The 21,652-nt window shown below is 39.6% G+C and overlaps 1 long non-coding RNA gene and 1 pseudogene across 1 annotated transcript in view; both read left to right on the plus strand.

Annotated features, from left to right (window-relative positions):
* The window catches only part of LOC131383928 (uncharacterized), a 295,529-nt gene that overhangs the window by 119,774 nt on the left and 154,103 nt on the right, over positions 1–21,652 (plus strand). The window lies entirely within an intron of this gene.
* On the plus strand, positions 2,905–4,842 carry LOC116809542 (ATP-dependent RNA helicase DDX18-like; annotated as a pseudogene).

The following is a 21,652-nucleotide window of genomic DNA, read 5'->3' on the forward strand; positions in this document are numbered from 1 at the left end:
AATTATGATGGACATTCCTTAAGCTTTAGGAATTCTTCTCCTTTCTTTGTGATGGTATAAATTTCTGTGACTTCAATTATTTTCTCCATGGGAATGATTCTTACATTCATGTCCTTCTTAGTGTCTATATCCTGCTGATTCTTGAAACTTAACATTTGTAAACTAGGTTAATCATTTTTGCTGTTAAACGTGTCCCTCCTCCTGACTTTCCAGATTCTTCCAAAGTCATCACTATTTTGCATTACTATATTTCAATCTCAAACTCATCTCTGATGTCTCCTATGTCTTCAATCCCATATCTCCAATAAGCCATTATATCCTGTTGAATTTTCTTTGAAATTGCTCTCACTTCTTTTTTCACATGCCTTTCACATGGCTGCCTCCCTAATCAAGACCTTTATTTAGCTCTTGTCTGTTCTATTGCAATAATTTTCCAGCATCTAGCCTCTTCTGCCTTCTAATATATCTTTCACACCACTGCCAGAGTGATCTTCTCAAACAACTCTGATTATATCTGATTATGTCTTTTCTTTATTCAAAATATCTTTAATGACAGCTTCATGCTTAGTTAAGAAAGTCCGTATCATTTGCTTGACAGTCAAGAACCAGATATAACAATTTTTCTTTTCATTTTTATCTCCCATGGTTCTATGCATATACCCTGAATGTCTCATTTCCCCACACACTTTCCAGTCTTTCATCTCCACACTTAAAAAAAATATTCTCCATCCTGCTGAAGTTGCCCTAGATCACTCCTCTGTCTTCTTCATCTCTAGTTCTACTTATTAAAGTGCTTTCCATTCAATGCCATGTTCAGATGCCATCTGCTCCATGAAGACTTTCCTGATGACTGCAGCCAGGAATGATCTCTCTATCTCTAAACTCCCACAGTCTTCTATCTGGGCCACATGAGAATTACTGCCTTCTGCTTGTTACCTGACCACATGTCTTCTATGAGATGGTAGCTCCTTAAGCATGAATGCATGTCTAATTATTCTTCATATTCCTCACAATATTTTGCTAAGGGCAGATGCTGAGTCAGTATCTGTTGACTGTGGGAAGCCCCCAGCTTTGATACTGTGCTTCTTTTGTCCAGAATATTGCATTAACATCTCTGCTATGAGAACTTCAGCAGGAATAAAGAAGCAGCTAAAAATCTGCCATTTAAATAATAGGTGGCAGCTCTGTGATGTGTCTGCCATTTATCTGTCTTTCTTTTGGATGGTAAAAGAGTATAGGCAATAAATCAAGGATTGAAGAGAAGAGAGTTAAATCCCGATTTTGGCTTCATCACTAGTCTTTCTGCAATATGCACACATCCTTTCCTTTCTTCACTTTCTTCTTCAAGGAAATTGGCATCACTGGGCTACCTCAAAGGAGCCATGGTGATAACTACCAATTACATTGACAATTTTAAGTGTTAAGACCATGTGGCTGTCATTTTGGCACATTGTGCTTTCTTCCTTCTGAATTCTCATGACTTTTCCTGGATGCCTCACTAACTTACACATACTATAGTGTATTGGATGGTGGTCCTGAAAACATATGTACACATCCTAATCCCTGGAACCTGTGAATATTACCCTATGTGGTAAAAGAGCAAATATTACCTTATATTGCAAAAGATGTGATTAAGTTAAGAATCTTGAGAGGAGGGGTTTATCCTGAATTATCTGAATAGGCACTAAATGCCATCACATATATCTTTATAAGACAGACACACAGAAGAGAAGGCAATGCAAAGAAAGAGATTGAGATTGGAATGCTGCAGCTACAAACCAAGTAACACTGGGGTTGCCAGCCACCCTTAGAAACTAGGAAGGAGGCATGGAAAGAAATCTACCCTAGAACCCTTGGAGAGAGTGTGGTCTTCTCAGCATCTTGGTTTTGAACTTCTGAGCTCCAGAATTGTGAGAGAATACATTTCTGTTTTCAGCCACCACATTTGTGGTAGTTTGTGCAGCAGCTCCAGGAAACAAATATACCTATTCCATCCTGTGATACATCTTATGCTGATATTTAATATTTGCATCCATGTTTTGACTTTCTTACAAGCTACTTAACAACCACTATGCTTAAAACTTTCCCTTTCGACAGGTATTGATTGAGATTCTACTATGTGCCAGGTACAATTTTAGGTCCCAAGGTTACAAAACCGAAAAAGATCTCATTCCTGCTCTCAAAAAAGTCATAATCTTTAGGGGGTAAGGTAGTCTAAGTGAAGCAGGGGCAGGTAAGGAAGCTTCCTGGATGAGGTGACATTAAACTGAGTTCCAAAGGTTGAATTGGGATTAACTAACTAGGCTAGGGGAGTTAGGAGATAGAACAATTTTAGGCAATGAAGACAGCATGAACAAGGTCACAGAACCCAGACCTCATGGTGTGTATCTTGTGTGGACAGGGATTGGTGGGAACTGCAGCTGGAAAGTTAGGGAATGGCCAGATCACTGAGGCTTTATGTTCTTAGAAGAAGGGGAGAAACCAAGTTTTAATCTCAGTTAAACTATTCATAGCAAGTGGAAAGTTTTAACCATATAGTTAGTACACAGTAGATGTTCCCTGAATGACTCTGTATTAAAATAGATGCAATTTATAATAAAATTTGGCAGCATTGGTATAAAAAAACCAATGTTTTCTTACTGAATAGTGTCTAAATCTGTTGGTAATCTGTAAGAGTGCAATAAGGACAATTATGGGATAAATAAAATTCACAGACATGTTTTTAAATACCGAACAGTATAATGGATATTTTACAACTTGCTACCTTTCAGATTGCTTATATGAGGTCCATAAAGCAAGTTTGTTCAGTGCCATGCGTATTAATGAAAAGCCGTTTGGAGAGCAGAGGACCCGTACAGTGGTGCTGCTGTGATGTGAAGGCGTCTCCCCAAGAACACATCTTACCTACAGATGACACTCCTGTGCAAGAAGATGGAGAGGCAGAACTTCAGATGGTGGCAGTGAAACCTAAAGCCACGGGGGGCTTTGGATGTGAGCCTATCAGAGTCTCAAAATGGAGATGTGTCAGAAGAAACAGTGGGACGTGGAAAGGTTAAAAAAATCCCTAAAACGTGTTATGATTGTGGGCTTGTCAGAAGCCCCAAATGGAGACATGTCTAAAGAAATAGTAGAAAATGTAAAAGTTAAAGAAAACTAGAAATCTACCATATTAACCAGTGCAGAAGCAGCAATGCAGTCTCTAGATTCAAAATCAAAAAAGAAAAGAAGAACAAGAGAAAAATAGTGACTAATGCTGGGCATGATACAAAAAAAGCAAAAACTGAAAACGAAGGGGAATCCGAAGAAGACGGTATCGAGGCTCCTGAAGAAACAGAAAACTGGGGGGAAGCCAGACAATGAGAGAGATGAGGATACTTCATTTCTTCTCTAATTTTGTCAGTGAAAACACTTTGAAGGCAATAAAAGAAATGGGCTTTACCAACATGACTGAAATTTAGCATAAAAATGATGGGCCACTTATGGAAGGCAGGATCTTCCACTAGCTACACAAACCAGCAGTGGCAAAAACCCTGGCATTTCTCATCCCTGCATTTGAACTCATTGTTAAGTTAAAGTTCATGTCCAGAAATGGAACAGGAGTTTTTATTCTCTCACTAATTGAACAGCTTGTCCTGCAGACTCTTGGTGTTCTTAAGGAGCCAATGACTCACCATGTGCACATGCATGGGTTGATAATGGGTGGCAGTAACAGATCTGCTGAAGCACAGAAGCTTGCAAATGGGATCAGCACTGTTGTGGTCACACCAGGCCATCTCCTGGACTGTATGTGGAATTCTACAGGATTTAAGTATGAAAACCTATAGCGTCTGGTTATGGATGAGGCTAATGATATCTTGGATGTTGGGTTTGAAGAGAAATTAAAGCAAATTATTAAACTTCTTTGAAAATGGAGACTATGCCCTTTTCTGCCACACAAACTAAAAAACTTGAAGACCTGGCAAGGATTTCTCCAAAAAAAAAAAAAAAGGAACAAATGTATGCTAGTGTTGATGGTGATAAAGCTACTCCAACAGTGGATGGTCTCAAGCAGGGATATGTTGTTTGTCCCTCTGAAAAAAGATTCCTTTTGCTCTTTATATTCCTTAAGAATTGAAAGAAGAAACTGGTGGTCTTCTTTTCATCCTGTAGGTCCGTAAAACACCACTAGGAGTTGGGGAAGTACATTGACTTGCCTACCTCAGCCATTCATTTCCAGAAGCAAAATTATGTGTAGAATTACATTTTTTCCAGTTCTGTAATGCAGATTCAGGGATATTGTGTACAGATGAGGCAGGGAGAGGGCTAGATATTCCTGGCTGGATTGTTCAGTATTATCCTCCAGATGACCCTAAGGAATATGTTCATCGTTGGGGAACAATAGCCAGGGGCCTAAATGAAAGAGGGCATGCCTTGCTCAGTTTTTGCCCAGAAGAATTGGGTTTTGTTTGTTACCTGAAGCAACCCAAGTTTCCATTAAGTGAATTTGACTTTTCCTGGCCTAAAATTTCTGACATTCTGTCTTCGTTTGTAAAATTAATGAAAAAGAACTACTTCTTTCATAAGTCAGTCCAGGAAGCATATGAGTCATACATACGAGTAAATGATTCTCATTCTCTGAGACAGATTTTTAATGTTAATAACTTAAATTTGCCTCAAGTTGCTCTGTCATTCGGTTTCAAGGTGCCTCCTTCTGTTGACGTGAATGTGAACAGCAATGAAGGCAAGCATAAAAAGAGAGGAGGCAAGAGTAGATTCAGCTACCAGAAAACCAAGAAAGTTAAGTCCATAATCTTTAAAAACATTGGCAAGAAATCATCTGACAGCAGGCAGTTCTCTCACTGAAGACACACCTTTCTTTCATCTTGAATAACTGTCCCGAGGTGGAATTTTCCCCTTTGCTCTAACAAAGGCATTTTTGTAGGCTTTAGAATTTGAATGGATATAACAACAGTGTAGATTGACTTGGGTTTCGAGCACTGAGCATTGTTATTTCCAGCAAGTCTCTTTTGTATTTTTGGGATTTAAAACAGATTTTAACTTTTCTTGGTTGCTCGAGCGCAAAGCAAGGAGTCTTCTTCATCTTTCTTGTGATGATATGATATTTTAATTTTAAATACCCCCCAAATTTATGTAATTGTTTTAATATAATTTTGTACCTTAAAAAAAAAGCCTCTTAGAATCAAGATGAAAACTTCAAATTTTCTGTAGTTTTTCTTTTTCTATTTTTTCCTTTTTTGTTTTTTTTAGAGATGGTTTCGTTCTGTCACCCAGGCTACAGTGCAGTGGAATGATCATAGCTCACTACAGCCCGGACCTCGCAGGCTCAAGTGATCCTCCCACCTCAGCCAACCAGGTAGCTAGGACTACGGGCATGTACCACCTTGCCCGGCTAATTTTTTACATTTTAATTTTTTGCAGAGATGGAGTTTCACTGTGTTTTCCAGGCTAGTCTTGAACTCATTGATTATCATCCCAAAGTGTGAGGATTACAGGCATGAGCCACGGCACTCAGCCCGGCTTCTCTTTGTTATGAAAAATGAGAGCTTATTCTTGAGAGGACAACAGGTTTCATTGTTTATCTGGTCTGTCTACTGTAATGAAAGCTGGAGATGTTATCTAGGCAATGAGACACAATACTGCTGTCACTAGCATTGGTGAGCTGTCCCCACATGGTATGATTATGATTTTCATGTCGTTAGCACTGAAGTCCGCAGAAACAGGATAAAGTGGGAAAGCAAGTATCAGGTGAGGACTCTGTCCTTGCAAAGAATATCCAGTTGATAGATATGAATGCAATTAAGTACTTCCTGACACTGGATCATATCATTAGGACTCTGTTCACCTGATCTATGGTATAAGCTGAAATCAACTATGCTGTGAAAACTTTTTCAAATTTTGTCATTTTAGTAAATTAGAAAATATTCTCTATATGTAAAAATCTCCAGGTGGGCATTTTAAAGTGAAGTGAGCAAGTTCCTAAGAAATATTTCCTGTGTATCTGTTGTTTTATGTTTTGCTAGAAACAAAGGAGATGTACTTTCAGCCCACAAAGGGCTGAAAGTTTTGTTGGAAGAGAAAATGATAAAGACACTTGACAAAAGTATATACTATTTTTTCTTCAGAGACAGGGCCTTGCTCTGTCGCCCAGGCTGGAGCACAGTGCTATGATCATTGTTCACTGCAGCCTTGAACTCCTAGGCTCATGCCATCCTCCCACCTCAGCTCCCCAAAGCACTGAGATTACGGGTGAAAACCACTGGGCCCAGCCCCCAAATATATAATTTTTGGAAGCATGTTGTGACACTTGGAAGTCCCTAAGTGGAAAGTCATATTGAGCAACCAATTAAAAGGTGAAAGAGTTGAGACTTGCATCTGACTCAGCCTTAGAGCACCAGATTTGAATTGGTATGGCAGGAAAAATGGTTTGAGTGGAGAAGCAGTGTGGGATTAAAAATAAATGAGCATGTTTAGGGACTGAAAGGAGACCCACTTGACTGGAGCAGTGGATTCATGTTTCAGAGCACTGGGATGTTTTGGATACATAAGTTGGATCCAGATCGCTAAAGGTTTAGCTTTAGATTTTGATTGCTGCCATAGCAAATAATCACAAATGTAGTAGTTTAAGATGACACAAATCTATTATCTTATAGTTCTCTGGGCCTGAAGTCTAGTGGGCTCAACTGGTTTCCCTGCTTGGAATTCATAAGACGAACGTGAAAGTGTTGGTGCAGTTGTGCTCTGGAGAAGAATCTGCATTTATGCTCATTTAGGTTGTTGGCAGAATTCACTTCTATGTAGTTATAGAACTGAGGTCTCTGTTTTCTTGCTGGCTGTTGGATGGTGGTTGTTTTTAGCTTTTGGAGGCCACCTGCCTTCTTTGCTCATGGATCCCTTGCTCCATCTTCAAAGCTGGCAAGGGCAATTTGAGTCTTTCTCACACTTTAAATCACTCCAGTGTCTCACTCATCTGCTCTATCACCCTTATTCTTCTGCCTTTCTCTTCCGCTGTTAAGGGCCCTTGTGATTAAATTGGTCCCAACTAGAGAATACAGGATAATCTCCTAATCTCCCTGTCTTAAGGTTCAGACCTTACTTCTATCTGCAAAGTTCCTTTTGCCATGTCACATAACATATTCATGGGTTCCAGGGACTAAGGGCCAAGCTGAGGAGTTTGAATATGAGAGAGAAGATAATAGAGAAGCACTGTAGATTATTGAACAGAGGAAAGGTATATAGGTACACCGGACAGGTTGATGATATGACATACCTTCAAACCAGTATTATTTAACTATTCATGTAACATTTATATAGAGGAGAGACTGAGCAACACATAGGGAAGAGATGAGAAGGAGAACTACTGGTGGCTGTTTCTGACCTCTCTTTATTAGACCCAAGCAAATTGACTCAATCTTGAAAACTCCACTCAGTAGAAGAAGATTCCTATAGTGAATTGTACTTACCCTCCTTCAGGGCAGTTTAGCCAACACCCTTGTGGGAGGGTGGCTCATCCTCCCCCTGACTTATGTGGTTTATCAAAGTATTCCCTCTATAAATATTTGCAGAGGAATTCTAAAATAAATATCCTTTATCTCACTATCTTTTCAGTGAAGCTTCAGCCCCCTTTTATAGATGGGCGTCTTAGGCCACCATCCCAGTGTGCCCCCAGCCCTAAGCTGGTTCTGAGGATATTCATCATCTTATTCATTCATGAGCATTTGCTATGTGTAAGTAATGATCCAGGTGCTGGGGTTACTGCAGTGAACAAAGTCCCTTTGCTCCTGGAACTTACCTTCAAGTGGGAGAAGAAAGTCAGGAATCAAACAAATATACATCAGATGATGCAAATGTGAAGAAACTAAGTAGTTTAGGAGGATAGAGAGTGGTGGGTGAAGATGGAAAGTAACATTGGAAGAGACACTTAAAAGAAGTGAGGGGTTAAGCCACGTGGCCGTCTGGTGTAAGAGTGTTTAAGGCAGAGGAAATAGCAAATGTGATGACTGTGAGAAAGGGGTATGCTTGGGACATTCATGGAAAATAAATGAGTCTAAAAGACTACATGTTGGGTACACTGCTTAGGTGATGGGTGCACCAAAATCTCAGAAATGACCACTAGAGAACTTATTCATGTAACCAAACACCACCTTTTCCCCAAAAACCTATTGAAATAAAAATTAAAAAAAAATAAATTTGTCTAAATGGCTGGAGCAGAGTGAGTGAGGGGGGAGGAGTGTTTGGAAAGGAGGTCAGAGAGGTGGCAGGCAGTGCTGTAGTAAAGTCATCTGTCATTGGTCCACATTAAGCAACATTGTAAAATTGGGCCTGCATGTTCTCACACACTGTTTACTCCAAAACTTTAGTCTGATTACCATACAGAAGGATTTATTCGTCTCAAGAAATTTGGATCAAAGAACAAAATAGCATATTTCAAGTTCTGGGTATAGACTGCTGTGAAAAATTAACTTATATGCATTTATTGACTATTGTTTATGACATAAACAAAGCTGCTCTTCTTCTATAATAAGAGTTGGTAATATTGTACCTTTATTTTCCACCCTCAATATTATTATACAATAAAAGAGCTGAATATATAATATACAGCCGAGAGGGTAATGAGCAGGATTCAATCACACATTTAAATGAATTTTTAAGAAATCTGAACCATGTCCAAGTTCTTCCATCTAAGCATCACTTAAGAATCTGTTTGTTCAGTTGAGTTTCATCTCTGCAGCTGCCAAGGCACTTCAGTTCTGCCAGCTTGACTCTCTGATTGCAAAATAAAGGGTGGTCATTTAACAGTGGATGTGAAGAATAAGAATGTTCTGTGAAAAGAACAACATTATGAGAAACCCTGATAATGGAAAACTGGAGGCTTCCCTCTTGTGCCCCCCTCAGCCTGAAGGCAGTTAAATGGGAGGGTATTCTCACCTTCCCCGAATCTCAGCAGCCTTTGGCGGGGTATGCGTGCTTTTGGAAGATGGATGCACTTCACTGAAGCTTACATTCATAAATATTTTTGTAGTATAATAGGTTGTCAAAACAAATCTGTGTTTTCCATTTGTGTGTGCGTGAGTGTGTCAGTATGCCTCTTCATCTTTTTGTCCATCTAGAGGTAGAGCACAAATAGTTTACTTTCCTCATTGTGGATTTTTCATTACAGTATAGAGTTTTGCAGAAGTGAGTCATGAGGAATAGGTAAATAAATGACCATATAATCGGTGGGAACAGTTTCCGTATCTTTGTTTTAGCAGTTCCATGTCTTTGCTGGAAATCTGTGGTTCTTTTTAAGCATTTTTTGATGGAAAATCCTATCTGAAGCTTGGCAGTAACTATATCATTGAGCTGGGGAGGGAAGGCAAGGTGGTCTTGTTGACAACACAGTTGTGCCTGTGGAAATGCAGCACTGTGTTCAGAGGACAGGCACCAAGTTTCATAAAACTTTATCATTTCTTAGCTGTGTGACCTCAAGTGATCTGCTTAACTTCTTTGAGACTCCATGTTTTATTTTGTAAAATGAGGAAAACAATGCTTACATCCTGGAGTGGTTGTGAGAATTACATGAGGTAATATAAGTAGAGTGCTGAGTGTAGTGCCTGCACCTGCTAAATGCTCTATAAATGGTAGCCATTTTTACTATCAATTTTCTTTGGCTTATTTCGTTCTGATGGCACAGCACGTAGACTTGGCATAAAGCAGTAGTCTTTCTGGTGCGTGGAAATGTAGTTCCTTAGAGGCTAGCACATCAAACCCTGCAACTCAGTGTATATCCTCCTTCAAATTTTTCACAGTATTTTTCTCTCTTCAAGGAAACCTGGACAAAACATTTTGCTGCTTGCTGCCTGAATTGACCAGCAATTCTAGTTTCCAAGGAGATTGTAAATGGATGTATTTGTGTATGCTGATTTGCCTCAACTTTAGAAGAATTCCTCAGGGTATTCTTCAAAAGAAACAGAACATAATGGAAATGCTTTTATTTTTTCATAAGCCATGGAAAATTGTGTGTGTATGTGTGTGAATCCTTAGTGATCTAAAAGTTACTTAGAAGTGGTCAGGCAAATGGAAAGATTTGCTAATGAAAGATTTATCTCCCCATGACTGCAATTTTATATGTCCTTTCAGATTAATTTATCTGGGTCTTTTTCTATTTAGAAAAGCATTTAGTGCAATTTGGAATTGTAATTAGGATATTCTATACCATCTGCAGTGCTCGATGTAATTCTCTAGCTTCACTATGGTTACATCATAAAGGAGGCTGGAGCTGAAGTCTGCTTTTTTACTCTAGAAAACCCAACAGCACTCACACAATGTCTATCCTTGATAGGTATTCAATACTGGTTAATTGATAATAAAGTTTTACTCCTGGTACAGGTTCCAGTAGGGCTTGTGGTGAAAAATTGCACATTAGTATCTTAAAAATTATGGACTGATGGACAGAGGATGCCACTTTCAAAGGCTCTCGGTTCTAATTCTAGATAGCCCATATGGCATTGACCCAGGCCTCTCTTAGTCTCTCTGTTTTCATTCAGTCGTCAGATGGGATAATAAAACTGGTATAGCTTCTAGTATTTTAAGGTGAGTTATTGCTGTTATTTTTTTGCATATCTAAATGTTGAAAATTTTAATGTGGAGGTCATATCATTCTTTTCACGGAACAGTCTTATTTTTCACATCCACTATTAAATAGCCACCCTTTATTTTGCAATCAGAAAGTTGAACTGGCAGAATTTAAGTGCCTTAGGTCCAGGCTTGTTTGACTGATTGATTCATTCATTCATCACTCATCATGTATTCGTGCAGCATTGAGTGGCACAGTGTGGTGTAAAGGTCACAAGCTTTAGAGTCAAGACTTGGGTTTGCATCCAAGCTGTCTTACTAGTTTTGTGATGTTGGTAAAATTACTTCACCTTCATGAGCTTCCATACTGACATCTGTGAACATAGGTGGTTGCAATGATTACAGAAGAATGAAGAGGTGAAATGCCTGCACAGTGCATATTCCTTGTAGATAGGAGGTGCTCTACTTCCCTCCTACTTTGCACACTGGCATCCCATGGAACAGACTGACAGTCCTTACTCTTTAGAGGGTTTACAATCTAAATGAGGAATATGTAAAAAGGAATAATTATAACATTAAGATTTGGTAACAGCCATCCTGGTCTTATTAAAAAATGAGTCTGTGGATAGTTTGAGTGAAAACAGCGAGTAAAAACCAGGGTTCAAAAAGAGATTCTAAATGAAACATGATTGGCAGCCAACCTTAACTTCTGACACTGGAGCTGCCTTTGCCAATGCTTTCTTCATCAATGGCTAAGTTGTAGTGAGATCACAAAAGCGAAATCTCTCATACCTGCTTGCTGATCAAGGGGACTATGTTTAGCTATATGTGAGTTGTACTAGGTTAAGTATTAGTAAAGAGTTTCTTTTCTCAACTTCTCCTAAATAGATTAAGTGGCACATTAATGTGCTTTTAATTCCATTATCTTTAATATTTTTCATTCGAAATGTATGTAATGGGTTGGGAGTGCTGGGGGATGTACCCAGCCCCCACAAGCAGATTTGTTACCACCCCATCTGCCATCCCAAATGCTAAATCCCAGGAACACCACTGCTTTGCAGTATGTTCTATTTTACAAGACTTTGAGGAAAGAGAAACACAGAAAGACAGTGACAATCACTGCAGGGTTAGAGAGACAGAGAGCATAAGGTTAGAGCTAAAACTTCTAAAAAGCAAATGGAGTGTTGGAAAAAAGGAACAGAGGGAAGAATTGAATACATTTACCAGGGAATTAATGAATAGGCTAAAGGTATTTATGCAGGCAGAGAGCATATGGAAAAGGGGGAAATGAATCATGGAAGAAGGCAGCAAGTCTTATCACACGAGTTTTTTCATCTTGAGAAGTGTGTGTGTGTCTATACACAAGCTAACGTGTGTGTGTGTGATTGGAAGGAGAAACAGTTACTAAGAGTCCAGTCCATACCACAGGAGAGAGGAAAAAAGTATCTACCATGAGGTTGTCATGATGGTTAGTGTGTTCTAAAGTGTTACATCTGAGCTATATCTTGTAGAGGACTTCTGTAGCAACTATAAAGAAAAAGCCATAGAGCAAGGGGAAGGGCTGTGGAGAGCTGAGATCTGTATGAATATGGTAAGCTTCTCCACTTGCTGGCACTTTTATTGCCCCCTCCTCCTTCTTGGTTTCAAGACTTGGCTGTCATGCCCAGTGATTGGTGTTGCCAAGGCCCAAATAGCTTCTGGTATTGGTGTCTCCTGTAAGAATGACTGTAGAGAAATGGGAGGCTTGGAGAGATTGGGGGATTTTGAAAGACTATAGGTTTGAAAACTTCTGCAACTTGGGGCTGTAGAAATAGGGAGGGGAAGACAAACTTGTTCCTAAGTGTTTCTGATGAAGAATATCTTGGCTGGACGTGGTGTCTCAAGCCTGTAATCCTAACCCTTTGGGAGGCCGAGGAGGGTGAACAGCTTCAGCTCAGGTATTTGAGACCAGTCTGGGCAGCATAGCAAAACCGCATCTACAAAAAGTATAAAAATTAGCTGGGTGTGGTGGTGCATGCATATAGTGTCAGCAACTCTGGAGGCTGAGGCAGGAGGATCGCTTGAGCTCAGGAGGTTAAGCTTTCAGTGAGCCAAGATTGCACCACTGTACTCCAGCCTGGGCGACAGAGACAGACCCTGCCCCCCCCCCCCCCCCCCCCCACAGAATATCTTGCCTCATTAAATATAATTGTAACATTTGGGACAGGGTTCAGGAGATTATGTGGTACAAGTGAGCGTGGGAAGCAATTAAGCACATGGGAGGAGCCTGAGAATAATGCAGGAAAAAAAATGCAAATAGGACTCAGAGCAGTTGAAAAAAATGGCTGAACCTGGATGATATAAGAAAAGGCTCTAAGAAGATGGGTGTATCTGAGGCCAGAGGAGGGCCAGCAGTGGAACTGCCCTGCCAGTCTACAGTGGAGCCACCTGAAGTGAGAGCTGAGCAGCCAGCACAAGGCCAGGAGTCATGGCAGTGACATCTGTACTAAACCCATGGGCTAGGCTTGGGTTGTGCCTGCAGGGACAGGGCCTGGAATTGAATTCTCCCCCAGGGTGACCTCTACACAGATGCCTGAGTGAGGCCTGTGTACTGGTACTATGCTCCCTGCTCAAAGCTCGTATGTGGAAATTATAATCCAGCAGATTATTTTTGAAATCTTGAAAAATCTCCTGACCATAATAAGTTCATAGCTAAAAACCTCCAGATAGACAGGAAAGCACAATTTCAAAAAAGAACTTACATCTAAGGAAGTAAAAAAAGGTAATTTTATAAAATCAAAAATGTAAATATATTTAATAACCTCAAAGAGATAAAGAGGTGAAAGCATCTATACATAGACATATAGATAGCTATATAGATATATAAAAATATGATGTTATAAATCAAGAATGGGTTATTATGGAAAAGAACCAGTTAGAAATAATGGCAATAAAAAATAAGGTTGTTGATGTAACAAGACTCGACATAGTGAACTAGACATAACTGAAGAATCAATTAGTGAATCATAAAATCGTGTTGAAATATTAATTTTATCTGATATTGAGTATTTTGTGCCCAACATTATCCTAAGCATTTAATATGTATAATTTCATTTAATCTTTGCAAGAATGATATAAAGTAGGTTCTCTTTTCATTCCCAATTTATTGATTAGGAAATTAAGGCCAAGAGGATAAGTAATTTGCCCAAAGTCACACAACTAGTCTTGAATCTAAAAAGAGCCCTTGCGTTTAACCATTGCACTATAACACTAACTCCCGAGATTTCTCAAGATGCAGCACAAATAATTAGATAGAAACTAAAGGAGGAAAAGTTAAGAGGGGATAAATTCCAGAGATAATGAATAAAAATCTGTATTTTAACAAATCCACGGGTGATTTATAAGCATTTTAAAGATCGAGAGCTTTGTTCATTCCCAAGTCTGTTTTCTTAAGATAGTAATGAACAAAGCTCTTCTCTCATCCTCTGTTGGATGCTTCTCTGAACAGTGACTTGGATTCTGGGAGAATTCAACAAGGGAAGCTCACCATTCAGCATTACCTAGGGCGATTTGGCAGCATAGACCTTCTGAATGCCAGTTCCAAATGATTGCTAGTGGTCATCTGAAGCTATGTTGAGAAGGATTCTGAGGCTACATCTGGCCGTAACAGGAAAGAGTACTGTAATTAGCAATATGTGTCATGGGAAAGGGAAGGGGTATCATGGAGGAGGGTTAGCAGTATGTGGCCATATATTTGGCCTGGAGAGAATCCCATCTGCTAACCATCTTTGGAGGCCAATGAAGGACAGGATTAGGAGAGTAAGGAGCAGATAGTGAGGACCAATTCTTTTATAGAGACCTCAAATGCTGGGTTACCAAATTTTCTGAAGACTACCTTTGTTTTGAGGTGACATAAGTAAATTATTTTTGTATAAACATGGGCTTGAGACCTTCTCAAACTGATCCATATATTTCAAATTCTAGTACTCAAGAGAACCCAATAGGACCAGCTGATTGGGGAATGTCTACACCAGCTTATGTGAACATGGTTTCTAATACCCTAAAATCTCTGTTGACAAAATAGGATTTCTGAGAATTTGTCACCATTCATATTAGTGTGTAGAATTGAATACTCCTATCTGTCAGGACTTTCGTATTCCAGCTCCTCATTTCTATCCTACTCATCTCAAGCTGACCTAGGTTAAAGGGCTGAAGCAGCTTTCAGCAGACGACGCTCGTGGCCCACCACGCTTGTCAGGCCATAGGATGTTGCACCATTAAAGATTTTACTCAGGCAGTGTTTTTTTTTGTTTTTGTTTTTGTTGTTGTTTGTTTGTTTTTCTACAGTGTTTCAATTTCCTAAGATATTTTAGGATCTTTAATATTTTTCAAGAAGGCAAAGTCTTTCTAGAAGCAAATAGTTTATTAACAAAGAATAAAAAGGTCTAATAGTGCTAGATAAGGGGCTTTAAGAATGGAATTGAGAAGTCGGGGATCTATAATAGAATGATAATATGACTGCCTTTGGATGAATTGCTGCGTTGGAAAAATCAGGAAATTTGATATCTGACAGGTCTAGGTAGAATTTTGACTATTCTAAAATGTACAAATTTAAGAAAGTCTCTGTTTCCTCAGTTGTAAAATGGGTAAAATCATACCTCCCACGCGGTGCCATGTGTATAAATGTGTGACACATTAATAACATCTAAACAAAAAATGAGAGTTTCCCTTTCTTCTGTTATCTGGTTTCATTGCACATGACATGTTGTTATCAACCTCAATTTTAAGAGTTCAGAGGAACATGATGCCAATATTTTAGTGTTCAAACTTCCAATTAGGAAAGTAACATGTTATCTAAAACAAATCTCTCATATTTTAATTTATTCTGCAAATTATGAAAATAGCAAATTCTTATGCTGATCAAGCTGCCCCTGAAGACATGGATGTAGGGACTAAGAACCTTGAAGCTCACGAAGCGAGTGGAGCTGAGTTGGTGCACTTTCTTTTGCCAGCAGGATAAGCTGCACTCGCCTGCCAGGCTGCGACAGGGAGATGAAGTACCCTGATCACTCTTGTCTTGATTCTGAGTCCAGCCAACACTGCCTTTGAAAGTGATGAGGATATGCATTCATTGCCATAGACTCAAGGAGAAATGTCCCGTAAAAATAATTCTTGCACTTGCAGACATTCTAAAGTCTCTATGGTAAGATCTTTTCCAGTCTATTTGCACTGTGAGGAGGAGACTGAAGAGGAAACTGAGGCACACTCAGCTGTCAGACATGGAGCTAAGAATACATATAGCCTCCTGATTCTAAGTCATGCTAACCAGTTTGCCTCTTGATTGCCTCCAAGGTAAAAGTACAAAGGATTTATGGAGAAAATAATCTCTTTATGTGGTGCTCCTAAGGTATCTAGCATAGTCTTGGCATCTAGAAAGTGCCATGATGTCTGACTATTGTTGCAGAAAGTGACTTTTTTTTTTTTTTTTTTAACTACAGTAGCCATGACAATCTAGGGATGTTTGGGATTCAGATAGACTGTTTTCCCTTCTTTCTTGAGCTCAATCTGGTCAGTAGGAAAGGAAATTTGACCATGATGCATCTTTAAGGAAATCTTTCATAAAAAGACATGCCATAAAGACTTAAGCACATGGCAGAAATTATTACAGAGTCATCTTCAGAAAGTTTGACAGTTAAGGATGAAGGATGTGGGAACTGGAGGACTCAGGATAATTGGATCAGGATGTGATGTTCTGAGAATCATTTGTGGTTTTGGTGGCAGTAAATGTGCTAGTAAGACAAAACCAGTCAAAACTAACTGCAGTGGGCCTATTATTTGCAGGAAACATGTTCCCATAAGAAGCCCTTGATGAACAAGTAGCTTAATGATAACATAAAAACCCAGAGACTTTAGCCTGAGGTCAAAGATACTTACTAATCGCCAGTTCTTGGTCTTAACATTAAAGGAAAGAAAATATCTGAAAATCAAAAAAGGAATTCACTAGATTAGTGAAGGAGGCCAATTAACTCACTTTGCAACCAAAACTAAACAAAACCAAACAAGAACAAAAACACCATGCCCAGAAAGTTGAGAAAAAAGAAAATTAACGTAAGTGTATCAGGCTTTGTGAAACTTTGGAGCATCCTAGGAAGGAAATGATATGGACTATCACCAGCTAATTACTAGACAGAATCTGCTGCCAGCGTCGGGGAAACAGAACCAAGGAGGAATCAATCTCCCCTTCGTGAAGTGCTAATTTCAAAGCCCAATTAGGTTTCCACAGCCCTGATTTCTTGGCTATGGACAAAGTGTGTGGCGTTCTCACCCTTTTCCATGCTGCTGCCAAGCTTGTCCTGTACTGTGTCCTTAGGTGCCCACTGATGATATCCTGAACCTGAGTCACCTGAGGTCATCTCTGCTCAGACAGAGCTCCAGCCAAATTGTCTCAGATTCAGATTCAATTTTCAGTACTTACTTCCAAGAAAGACTCAGTCCCTGGTTCAGATACTGGCAATCCTTGGCCTTTTCTCAACCATCTCCACCCACCTATGTGCTGAGGGCCTTTCTTAGAAGAGGGGTTTGGTCAGCATTTCAGCTAAGCTAAGCAGCTGTCTCTGGAGGATATCAGGACAGACCCTCAGAGTCTCTGTGTCCGTGTGACCACCCTCCTCTCCAACATATGTACTTCGCTGCCACACTGCCAAGTGACAAGATCAAATAGCCTTTCTCCATAAATGGGACATAAGGACAGAAGTGGCATTTAAGGCACAGGAAAGGATGGGAAATTTTTCTTTTCCTTAAGCGTCTCATGACTCTAAGGGATTATATAGGTGTAGGAGTCAGAAAACATGGACTCTAATTCTGGCTCTGCTAGCCACTTAACTTGAGAGCCTCATGTTAGGTGCAAAAAAGAGGCAGTTGCATTATGGAAAGCAGTATGGCAATTCCTCAAACAGCTAAAAGCAGAACTAACATTCCACCCAGCAATCCCATTACTAGGTATAGCCGGAAAAACATAAGTCATTCTACCTTAAAGACACATGCATGCAAATGTTCATTGCAGCACTGTTTGCTATAGCAACAACATAAACCTAAATGCCTGTCAATGACAGATTGGATAAAGAAACTATGGTACATATACACCATGGAATACTATGCAGCCATAAAAAAGAACAAGATCTTGCCTTTTGTGGGAACATGGATGGAACAGGAGGCTATTATCCTTAGCATATTAATGCGGGAATGGAAAGCCAAATACTGCACGTTTTCATTTACAAGCTAAATGATGAGACCTTTTGAACACAAAAAAGGGAATAAGAGACACTGGGGTCTACTTGAGGGTAGAGGGTGGGAGGAAGGAGAGGAGCATAAAAAAATAATTATTGGGTACTGAGCTTAATACCTGGGTGATGAAACTATCTGTACAACAAACGCCTGTGACATAAGTTTGCCTGTGTAATATAGGTATGTTATCTACATAACAAACCTTCACATGTACCCCTGAACCTAAAATAAAAGTTTTTAAAAAGAGGGGGTTGTGTTAGATAATCTGTAGAAGGATCTGTTTCAGCCCTAACTGTCTTTCATAATCTGTGAAAACGGCTTGCAGTCAAGGAGATTTCAGGCATTCATTGCATTCTCTTCCTGTCATTTGCCTTTCTTGACTTTCATGTTCTTTCCCTCCATTGAATCCATATGCACTTTGTACCACCTTTAGGGCATTTACTATGTTCTGCCTTATAGCCATTTGAATTCTTGACTTCTCACCTCCTACAGGTGATAAGTTTGGGAGTATCAGGGATGGCAATTTATATACCTTGGTTTTGCATCAAATACCAAGTGAAGTGCCTGGCACATAAATATTTGGGAAGTCAGATTGTCAGTGTCTAGCATGGGAACCATGATAAGTCAACAGTCTCTGCCTTATGGCAGGTGCCTGGTGTCTGGGAACAATTCTCAACTTGCTGTTAAGTTGTCATATCCCAATCAATATTGTGGCCATGGTTTGTCTGATGAGTGGTAGTTGGAACCTTTTATTTCAGGTTGTTTGGGGTCAACTTGTATGTTTTGTGCTCTTTGGTAGCTTCTTTAGATTATGGCCCTTGGGCTTTTTAATTCTCATTTCTCTTGGATGTTTTGTACTCAGTGCTGTGGTGCTAAAGATGCTGTACATCAACTGTTGTAACCTCAGTTGTCCTGAAATCATCAGGCTTTGGTAGGAAAGATTTGAGACTTAATTGAACAGTGACTATGAAGGAGTCAAGTGTTATATTGTAAAGCAGCCACTTGATTAACGGATGCAAAATGCCTTTTCCCTTCCTTTATTGTTTTTCTTCCTGCTTTGCCTGAAAGTTGAGAGATCAAAGAAACTTATAGTAGTTATAGTCATCTATAAATTATTTGGTTCTCAGTTTCTCAGTGAATTTGTAGACTACTTTGAACCTCTGTACTACCAAAGAGATTGAATAGAAAGGGATTCTGTGATGCTAATATTCGGATATGCCAATGAGAAAATAGCTACATTACCATTTTTCACTGTTGTCTGAAGTGCCGCTTTTAAAATTAATCTCCACAGCATCACTTGGATAATTTGTGATGTCGGCAGACAGCAAGTCTTCAGGGTTCAATGGTGCTCAGTTCTGAGAGTGACACTAACGAACAGGAAGTCATGGTTGCAGGAGACATTTGTCTTGAGTTTTGACTGCCTAGTTCTTGAGCACCCTCCCTAGGCTTGTAGGAATTTTCCTCATACAAAGCAATGTTTCTCATGACCAAAGAAGGTGAAAATACCAAATACTCACTTTCTTTCAGCTGGAGGATGGGCACGTGACTGGGTTCTACCAATTGGGTGCACTCACCTCTTTTTTGGAAACTGATGAAACAAAAAACCTCAGAACACTTGAATTTTTATCTTAGGGAGGTTGATGGTCACAGCAGCAACCTAGAGGTTTCTGAAGTGGTTGTGACAACAGTTTATCTGCGGTGTCCAGCAATGTGGCTGTTGGGAGGGCTGTGTCCAGGATGCTGTTTGTTTTCACAGGACCAACCAGTTCTCTGGTGGATCTGGGGCCTTGTTCTGGGCTGCAGAGCCTCTAAGCCTGGTTCTCCAGCCCTTCTGTAGATTCTGTGAGCTATGTAATATATTTTAATAAATCCTGTTTCTGCTTTAATTAGCCAGAGTTGGTTCCTGTTGCTTGCATCTAAAAACTGTGATTGATACACTGGTCTATGCTCCCAAGAAATTTCTAATCTCGGGGTGGAGGTGACTAACATAAACATCTGGAATATATAAGATAGTATGTCAGATTATATCCAGTAGATTGTGCTTCATACTAAAACAACTACAGGAATAGAGAATAGGAAGAGAAAGCACAGTGTAGTGATTCAGACTCCAGACTAAATCCAGGGATTACCCACTCAGATGCCTTGAAGGGCCATGCAGATAGAAGTAAAAGAATGCAGCAGTTGGGCTTTGGGGAAAATTAAACAAGACAATAGTTATAAAGCTCAGTGAACTGTTTATAATAAATGAACAAAACCGGTACCATGGTAATAGCAACAACAATAATGAAGGCTAAACCAATAAAAATCGCTAGTCTTTACCTATTGCCTACTGTGAGCCAGACCTTGTTCTAGAGCTTTATTCTTAGGGTACATAAATTATGTATTCAGCTTTCCTGGGAATGTCCTGCTGTATCCTGTTTAGTTTAGCTTTTATCCTGGATTTTCCTTCCCCTTCCCCTTCCCCTTTCCCTTTCCCTTTCCCTTTCCTTTGACAGAGTCTCGTTCTGTTGCCCAGGCTGGAGTACAGTGGCATGATCTCTGCTCACTGCAACCTCTGTCTCCCGGGCTCAAGTGATTCTCCTGCCTCAGGCTCCCTAGTAGCTGGGATTACAGGTGTGCACCACCATGCCCGGCTAATTTTTGTATTTTCAGAAGAGACGGGGTTTCACCATGTTAGCCGGGCTTGTCTCGAACTCCTAACTTCAAATGATCCACACACCTGGGCCTCCCAAAGTGCTGGGGTTACAGGTGTGAGCCGCTGCACCTGGCCTCCACGGTGCGGTTCCTGATGGCCACTCAGTGGACCAACTAGATGTGCCAAGGTCTGTGAGACATAGCCTGCAAGAAAAGGGCCAAATAAAGCTAAGCAACTGATTAAAGAATGTGAATATGTCCCAACATGAATATTCTGCTTATGTATATTTTTTAATATTCAGAAAGCCAAAAAATTTAGGCTTAATATATACTGATATGTATTGTTTTTGGGAAAAAATTATTTCTGAAATAGTGTTTGAATAGAACTATTTTATAGATCCATCGAAAAGTTTAAAATATTTTCTGGAGTCAGTAAATAAGTTTAATTGAACTGTGCATCATTATTTCAAAAGTAATATGAATTTTCCTCATTTTTAGTACCTCTTTTCACTCTCAGAAATACAATGTTTTGGACAATAAAGTATAAGATCATCTTATATGTTTGTATTTACTTGCTTAATCCTCTCAACAACCTTCTGAGGTAAATTTTTTTAAAAAATTCTATTCACAATTGAGAAAACTGAGGGTCAGCAAATTATAGGAATCTGTTGCTTAAAATACTTAGCTAATCTGCAGCAAGCTGAGATTTTAAATTTGGCAATCTGGCTCACAACCATTACTCAAAAGTAGACCTCATGGGAGAAGTAAGATTTTAATACAAAGACCTGCTCTCCTCTTCCACCGAGCCTCTTCCTAGAGTGGAACCTGGGGCAATTTACTTCCCCTCTTTGAGCCTCTTATCTTTATCTATAAAATGGGGGTGCTACTCTCTATGTCACAGAGTTGCTGGGAGGAATCAATGAATTAATGTGTAAGAAAAGTGCTTTTGTAGGCTTAAAATGCTGTACATATTTAAGATAATCACATGTGGCCTTTTCCATACATCTAAGGCAGCATTTCGTGGGATGATGCCATAAACCAGAAGTCAGGGTGCATGCTGGGCAATAGGCAATGACTCTCAGTTTCTCCAAGTTCTATCTCCAATTGAATAAAGTCAAAGATAACACTTCAGATGTGTATAGAGAAACACACTATGATGTTATATATCAAGAATCCTCACACTGGTGGCATGAAGCACATGCAT

Source organism: Hylobates moloch, unplaced genomic scaffold, assembly GCF_009828535.3.
Source record: "Hylobates moloch isolate HMO894 unplaced genomic scaffold, HMol_V3 SCAFFOLD_1, whole genome shotgun sequence".
In the NCBI taxonomy this organism is placed as follows: domain Eukaryota; kingdom Metazoa; phylum Chordata; class Mammalia; order Primates; family Hylobatidae; genus Hylobates; species Hylobates moloch.